This window comes from Triticum dicoccoides, chromosome 5A (genome assembly GCF_002162155.2).
Source record: "Triticum dicoccoides isolate Atlit2015 ecotype Zavitan chromosome 5A, WEW_v2.0, whole genome shotgun sequence".
NCBI classification, from domain to species: Eukaryota; Viridiplantae; Streptophyta; class Magnoliopsida; order Poales; family Poaceae; genus Triticum; species Triticum dicoccoides.
Genome location: NC_041388.1, coordinates 335,426,534 through 335,435,218, shown reverse-complemented (window position 1 = coordinate 335,435,218; position 8,685 = coordinate 335,426,534).

Genomic DNA, 8,685 nt, shown 5'->3' with positions numbered 1-8,685 from the left:
CTAGACCATGAAAATGATATGTTTATGAATGAAAGAAGGGAAATAGATGAAATATTCTTTAAACAGGGTCCTATTTTGAAACACAACTTGCCTGTTGAAATCCTAGGGTATCCTCCTCCACCTAAGGGTGATCCCGTGTTTGAGCTTAAGCCTTTACCTGATACTCTTAAATATGCTTATCTTGATGAGAAAGAGATATATCCTGTTATTATTAGTGCTAACCTTTCAGAGCATGTAGAAAAGAAATTATTGAAAACTCTGAAGAAGCACCGTGCTGCTATTGGATATACTCTCGATGATCTTAAGGGCATCAGACCCACTTTATGCCAGCACAAAATGAAATTGGAGAAGGATGCTAAACCGGTTGTTGATCACCAACGACGGTTAAATCCTAAGATGAAAGAAGTGGTAAGAAAAGAAATACTAAAGCTTCTTGAGGCAGGTATAATTTATCCCGTTGTTGATAGTCAGTGGGTAAGTCCTGTCCATTGTGTCCCTAAGAAGGGAGGTATTATTGTTGTTCCTAATGATAAAGATGAATTGATCCCACAAAGAATTGTTACAAGTTATAGAATGGTAATTGATTTCCGCAAATTAAATAAAGCTACTAAAAAGGATCATCACCCTTTACCTTTTATTGATCAAATGCTAGAAAGATTATCCAAACATACACATTTTTGCTTTCTAGATGGTTATTCTGGTTTCTCTCAAATACCTGTGTCAAAAGAGGATCAAGAAAAGACAACTTTCACTTGCCCTTTCGGTACCTTTGCTTATAGACGTAGGCCTTTTGGATTATGCAATGGACCTGCTACCTTTCAAAGATGTATGACTGCCATATTCTCTGACTTTTGTGAAAAGATTGTTGAGGTATTCATGGATGATTTCTCTGTTTATGGGACTTCTTTTGATGATTGCTTAAGCAACCTTGATCGAGTTTTGCAGAGATGTGAAGAAACTAATCGTGTCTTGAATTGGGAGAAGTGCCACTTTATGGTTAATGAAGGTATTGTTTTGGGGCATAAAATTTCTGAAAGAGGTATTGAAGTTGATAAAGCTAAAGTTGATGCTATTGAAAAGATGTTGTGTCCTAAGGACATTAAAGGTATAGGAAGTTTCCTTGGTCATGTCGGTTTTTATAGGAGGTTCGTTAAGGACTTCTCTAAAATCTCTCGGCCTCTGACTAATCTCTTATAGAAAGATGTTCCTTTTATCTTTGATGATGATTTTGTAGAAGCATTTGAAATACTTAAGAAAGCTTTGGTTTCTGCACCTATTGTTCAACCTCCCAATTGGAATTTACCATTTGAAATTATGTGTGATGCTAGTGATTATGCTTTAGGGGCTGTTCTAGGACAAAGAGTTGATAAGAAATTAAATGTTATCCAATATGTTTGTAAAACTCTAGACAGTGCCCAAAGAAATTATGCTACTACTGAAAAAGAATTTTTAGCAGTTGTATTTGCTTGTGATAAGTTCAGACCTTATATTGTTGGTTCTAAAGTAACTGTTCACACTGATCATGCTGCTATTAAATATCGTATGGAAAAGAAAGATGCTAAACCTAGACTTATTAGATGGGTTCTCTTGCTACAAGAATTTGATTTGCATATTATTGATAGAAAGGGAGCTGAGAAACCCGTTGCAGACAACTTGTCAAGGTTAGAGAATGTTCTTGATGACCCACTACCTATTGATGATAGCTTTCCTGATGAACAATTAGTTATCATAAATGCTTCTCGTACTGCTCCATGGTATGTTGATTATGCCAATTACATTGTTGCTAAATTTATACCACCTAGTTTCACATACCAGCAAAAGAAAAAGTTCTTCTATGATTTAAGACATTACTTCTGGGATGACCCACATCTTTATAAAGGAGTAGATGGTGTTATTAGACGTTGTGTACCTGAGCATGAACATGAACAGATCCTACGCAAGTGCCACTCCGAAGCTTGTGGAGGACACCATGTTGGGGACAGAACTGCACACAACGTATTGCAATCCGGTTTTTATTGGCCTACTCTCTTCAAGGATGCCCGTAATTTTGTCTTATCCTGTGATGAATGTCAAAGAATTGGTAATATTAGTAGACGTCAAGAAATGCCAATGAATTATTCACTTGTTATTGAACCATTTGAGGTTTGGGGCTTTGATTATATGGGACATTTTCCTTCCTCTAATGGGTATACACATATTTTAGTTGTTGTTGATTACGTTACTAAGTGGGTAGAAGCTATTCCAACTAGTAGTGTTGATCATAACACCTCTATTAAGATGCTTAAAGAAGTTATTTTTCCGAGGTTTGGAGTCCCTAGATATTTAATGACTGATGGTGGTTCACATTTTATTCATGGTGCTTTCCGTAAAATGCTTGCTAAGTATGATGTTAATCATAGAATTGCATCTCCATATCATCCACAGTCTAGTGGTCAAGTGGAACTTAGCAATAAAGAGCTTAAATTAATTTTGCAAAAGACTTTCAATAGATCTAGAAAGAATTGGTCCAAGAAACTGGATGATGCATTATGGGCCTACAGAACTGCATATAAAAATCCTATGGGTATGTCTCCATATAAAATGGTTTATAGTAAAGCATGTCACTTACCTCTTGAATTAGAACATAAGGCATATTGGGCTACTAAAGAGCTCAACTATGACTTCAAACTGGCCGGTGAGAAGAGGCTTTTTGACATCATCTCACTTGATGAATGGAGAACCCAGGCTTATGAGAATGCTAAACTGTTTAAAGAAAAAGTTAAAAGATGGCATGACAAAAGGATACAAAAACGTGAGTTTAATGTAGGTGACTATGTATTGTTATACAACTCTCGTTTAAGATTTTTTTTTTGCAGGCAAACTTCTCTCTAAATGGGATGGTCCTTACGTTATCGAGGAGGCCTACCATTCCGGTGCCATAAAAATCAACAACTTCGAAGGCACAAATCCGAGGGTGGTGAACGATCAAAGAATCAAACATTATATCTCAGGTAATCCCATAAATATTGAAACTAATGTTATTGAAACCATAACCCCGGAGGAATACATAAGGGACACTTTCTAGAACATTTCAAACTACAAAAAGGAATAGGTACGTGGTACGGTAAGTAAACCGACTCCAAAACAGTTCTAATAGCATTTTTTCTCCGTTTTGGAATATTTAAGAAAATAGGAAAATAAGAAGCAGATCGGAAAGGACACGAGGCTTCCACGAGGGTGGAGGGCGCGCCCCCCTGCCTCGTGGACACCCCGTGTGCTCTATGGACTCTGTTTTCTTGCACGATACTTGTTTTGGTCGGTAAAAATGCATTATATAATCTCCCAAAGGTTTTGACCACCGTATCACGCAAAAATCTGTTTCGAGCTATTTTCTGCGAGGGTTGTCAAGGCCAAGCATCATGTCATCTCCCTCCTCCTCCAGCAATGAGGGCAACGATGCTTGGCTAATGAAGATAGAGCTGAAGAGAGAAGAACCCGGAGAGATCAACAAGGATGATGGGATCAAGAAGGCCATGGGGATCAAGTTCCGGCAGTAGCAGAAGAAGACATCCTTCAACCTCACCACAATCTCTTTACCCCAACGGAGATTGAAGCTTTCAAGATGATTGAGTTAGCTCGCATTCAAAACAAGTATCTCACAAGTGAAAATATGGTGTTGAAGGAGCATATCATCGCACTCAAGGGCATTATCCGCAAATTGGAGGATCTCTTACGCTCGATGTGCGACTACCCATCATCACCAACACCTTCTTCACGAACAAATAAGAACTGAGCATCGGGTATAGGCACTCCCCTTGGCAACTGCCAAGCTTGGGGGAGTGCCCGGGTATCGTATCACCATCACTTTTATCTTTACCGTTTTTCTTAGTTCGATCCTTTTGGCAATATCTTGATCTAATAGAATAAAGTTTTAGTATGATCTAGTTTTAGTTTTGCTTTATGATCCTTCTATGTAATCGAGTCCGTGAGCTATATATAATAAAGATTAGTGTTGAGTCAAGGGCTTGATTATTTTGCTATGATCTTGAGGGAATAGAATAAAAGAGAAGAATAAAAGGAAATAAAGAGATCATATGGATCTTGTGGAGAGTAATGACTTCACATATAAAGAGTATGATGAATAAAAATTGTTGAGAGTTGACAAACATAGTTTTAGTCATCGTTGCAATTAATAGGAAGTAATAAAGAAAGATAGGTTTTCACATATAAATATACTATCTTGGACATCTTTTATGATTCTGATCACTCATTAAAATATGACTTGCTAAAGAGTTGACGTTGGACAAGGAAAACAACATAATGGGTTATGTTTTCTTACATCTGAGATAAATTATATTGTCATGGATCATCCAACATGTTGAGCTTGCCTTTCCCTCTCTTGCGAGCCAATTTCTTTGCACCAAGTAGAGATACTACTTGTGCTTCCAAATATCCCTAAACCCAGTTTTGCCATGAGAGTCCACCATATCTACCTATGGATTGAGTAAGATCCCTCAAGTAAGTTGTCATCATTGCAAGCAATAAGAATTGCTCTTTAAATATGTATGACTTATTAGTGTGGAGAAAATAAGCTTTATACGATCTTGTGATGTGGAAGAAATAAAAACGACAGACTGCATAATAAAGGTCCATATCACAAGTGGCAATATAAAGTGATGTTCTTCTGCATTAAGATTTCATGCATCCAACCATAGAAGCACATGACAACCTCTGCTTCCCTCTGCGAAGGGCCTATCTTTTATTCTTGTCTTATACTTCATGCAAGAGTCACGGTGATCTTCACCTTTCCTTTTTACATTTTATCCTTTGGCAAGCATAATGTGTTGGAAAGATCCTGATATATATGGCTAATTGGATGTGGGTTTTCATGAACTATTATTGTTGACATTACCCTTAGGTAAAAAGTTGGGAGGCAAGACTATAAGCCCCTGTCTTTCTCTGTGTCCGATTAAAACTTCATAACCATAAATATCGCGTGAATGTTAGAAATTGTGAAAGACTAAATGATGGTTCAGTATGTGGACTTGCTGAGAAGCTCTTATATCGACTCTTTCCTATGTTATGATAAATTGCAATTGCTTCAATTACTGAGATTATAGTTTGTTAGTTTTCAATGAAGTTTCTGATTCATACATGAGTACGTGAATGAATTGTTACTTTAGCATGGGAGATCATATGACAATATATATATATAGAGAGAGAGAGAGTAGCACTATTCTGATCCCGGGATCAGAATAGTTATTTGGATCACGGCCCGTCCTATAAGGGCCCGATGAGATCCTCAGGAGTCCTGAGAAACCCACTGGACCGACTAAAAAACACCACCACACCCGACCCACTGCCCCGATCCCCGCCTCCTCCCTCGAGTCCCTCCCCCGAACGCCAGATCTCGCCATTGCTGCGCGCCTCTAGCTCGCCGCCTCTACCCAACCGCCGTCGGGGCCGCCTCCTCCCCCAACCACCCCAGCACGTCACCCACCGCCGACACCCCCTTCCCTGGCCCGATGCGCCTCCTGGCACCACCGGACCGCCAGCACCACCGGGCGCCGCCGGATCCCCGGAATCCCGCACGCCGCCACTGCCCCCAGGACCAATCACGCCACCACGCGCCGGCGCGTGGCCCGCCGGATCTCCTAGACGCCACTGCTACTCCCCCACTGCTCCGCCAACCTCGTCCTCATCCCGTCGCCGTGTTCTTCGACGAGATCGCCGCTCGGAGGTCCACGAGCGCAAATCCACTCCTGGGCTCCCTGCCGGCAGCCCCACCCTCGATCTTCTTCCTGCATATGTGCGACCCAGGTGCGAACTCGCGCACTTCCTCAGCTCCGCCCCTCCACTAATTCCACTTGCCCATGCCCAGAGGCTCTTCCGACCATGGCTCTCCCGAACTTGATTGGCTCTTCTGTTTGAACTGCAGAAAACAAGTAATGGCTATGCTCTCCCGTCGGTTACCCCTCCCGCCGACCGGCCAGCTCCACCCATCTGAACTTCCTGTGACAAACACTCCATTTCCTTCCCCATAGCAGTGGAGATGAGGAGACAAATGTTCTTCTCCTTCTCGCCTTGGGTAGTGTTTGAGTCTGATGGCCGAAGTGGAGACGAGGAGAGGTGGTCAATGGCGCCTGGATTGCGAAGTGGTGAGGTGCAGTAGCGATTGGGAGTTGGGGAAAAAGTTCAGACAAAACTTGTTCAGCGTTTCATGCAAAAAGCAAATTTTCAGTGATGCGTTTTTGCATGTTCGTTGCTTCCACTAATGGTCGGTCCCTATTAGCTTAATGTACTGTAATCTTCTATGCATATCTTACTGTTTCATGGAAATCCACTAACAAAAAAGAATTGTTCTAGTAAAAAATATAAAAGTATTTCAAAATTAACTAAAAAGGGAATAATCCAATTTCTATACAAATAATGTGGCATTAGTTACAGTACATATATTTACAACAGTGCCTTGACAATAAGAAACACGCCTCCAACACTGGTTTTTTCACATATGTTTGAAGATCTACGATAGCCAGGAAAACAAAACAGTTCAATATACTGAGAAAAAAAGATTTAAAAACAACTATTCATATGTTAAAAAATATGACGTTTGAATAAGAAAAAAATACATATTTTTATGTAAGTTCATGTGTGAAAGTCAAAGAAGGACAAAAGCACTAAAACTATATGGAATAAGATAGAAATGTTGATAGTGAAATTCGAATAGGAAAACAGAGAAATCCATACTTATAGTGGGAGAATTTTTCACTCGAAGAAAATGCAAAGAAGGCCGGGCAAATTTACTAGGGCGTTTGTAATAAAAGATATTTGCAAGAACTTTCCTTTGAAATTCCCATGTTTCAGAAACAAAAACGAGGAAGTCCAACTTAAAATAAACAAGCATTTTAATGTTTCGATGTTTATATATACAAAAAGAAGAAAACAAGTGTCACCAAGAACTTTTTAACTCTCAAAGTTCAAATTTGATAAAATGAAGAGTTCAAAGTAAATTTTATTGGTGTACGAAAAAATATTCCCATGAATTTTCCCATTATTGAAAATGGATAACGAAAAAGTTCAAATTAAAATAAAAGAGCCTTTCAAACTTTGTAACAGGATCAAATATATTTTTAAATAACCCCAAGAAGATCAAATTGAAATAACAGACAATTCAAAAAATAGTATATAAAAAACCGTTTATAAAATATGGAATTGCGAATTTCTAAAAAAATTATAAGTTTGAATATAAATAACGGAAATGTTTGATATTTATTATAAAATTAGGATTTTCCCAGTTACAAAAGAATAAACCAAGAAGTCCAACTTACAAAAGTAGAGCATTTCAATATTTATAAAAAACATCAGATTTACTTGTTAGTAAAGAAATAAAATCAAGAAGTTCAAATTAAAATAACGGAGTAGTCCAATGTAAATGGAAAACTCAAATTCTTTCAGTTCATAAGAAAAATAAAAGTATGAAGTTCAATTAAAAAAATTGTTTGTGCCTATTTAGAAAGTAAGAAGTTCTAATTAAATTAACAAAAAGTTTGAAGTTTATAAAAACTCAATTGTTTTCTCGTTACTAAAGAATAAAACAAAAAAGTTCAAATTAAAACAAATGGAACAACTAAATTATTTTTTACATAGATTTTCCTTTTTTAAAAATTAGAAGTTCGCACTAAAATAACAAAGTGGTTCAATGTTTATTAAATAGATGTTTGATGTTTATATAAACCTAAGATATTCCCGAATACTAAAGATTAAAACCAAGAAGTTCAATATAAAAAATGGAGTGGTTCAATGTATATTAAAAAACTCAGGTTTTCTGATTGCTAGAAAATAAAAACTAAGAAGTTCAATTCAAAAAAGTAGAACAGTTCGATATTTATTTGATAAATCAGATTTTTCCATTAAATAAAGAATAAAGCAATAAGTTCAATTTGAAATAACGAAGAAGTTCGATGTTTCTAACAAAACTCCAATTTTCACATTGCTGAAAAATACACAAAGAAATTAAATAAAAAAAGTTAGAGAGGTTCGATGTCTATAAAATACTCAGACTTTTTCCGTTACTAAAGCGAAATAGAGAGAAGTTCAAATGAATAATAGCCAGAAGTTCATGTACTGCATGGTGTGCGTTTCGTATAAGAAAATTAATAATAAAAAGGTGAAGTCCAAAATTTTGTTGCTAGAAGTTCAGGTGCTTGGCCCGAGAAAACTCAAAAATTGTTGTGAGAGAGGTTGAACAAAAATACATAACAGAAGTTCAAGATGAAAACAGCGGGAAGTTCAACTACTACACGAAATGTGTTTTAGATAGGAATATAAAAATAAAAAAATAAAAAACTTAAAAATGTTTGTTGCAAGAAGTTCACGTGCTCCTCCCGGTGAAGTTCAAGATCTCTAGTGCGAGACGTCCGACCTTCAATTACATGTAAAAAAACAGGCAAACAACGACGTTGTTTTTGCCATTTTTAAAACTGCTCTGAAACGACAAAAAATTGTAACGTTTATCTACATTAAAAAGATGCTCCTATTCATAAGCTTTCCAACGGTATATTATATGCTATATTCCGATGAATGGTTTAAAGTTTTACGTATACCGTTAAAAACACATTTTTACGCATTAAAAAAATATTTTGAACCGTCGTGAGTATGAAAAACTGATCAACACGAAAAAGTTGCGTGTTTTCAACAGATTTCCAT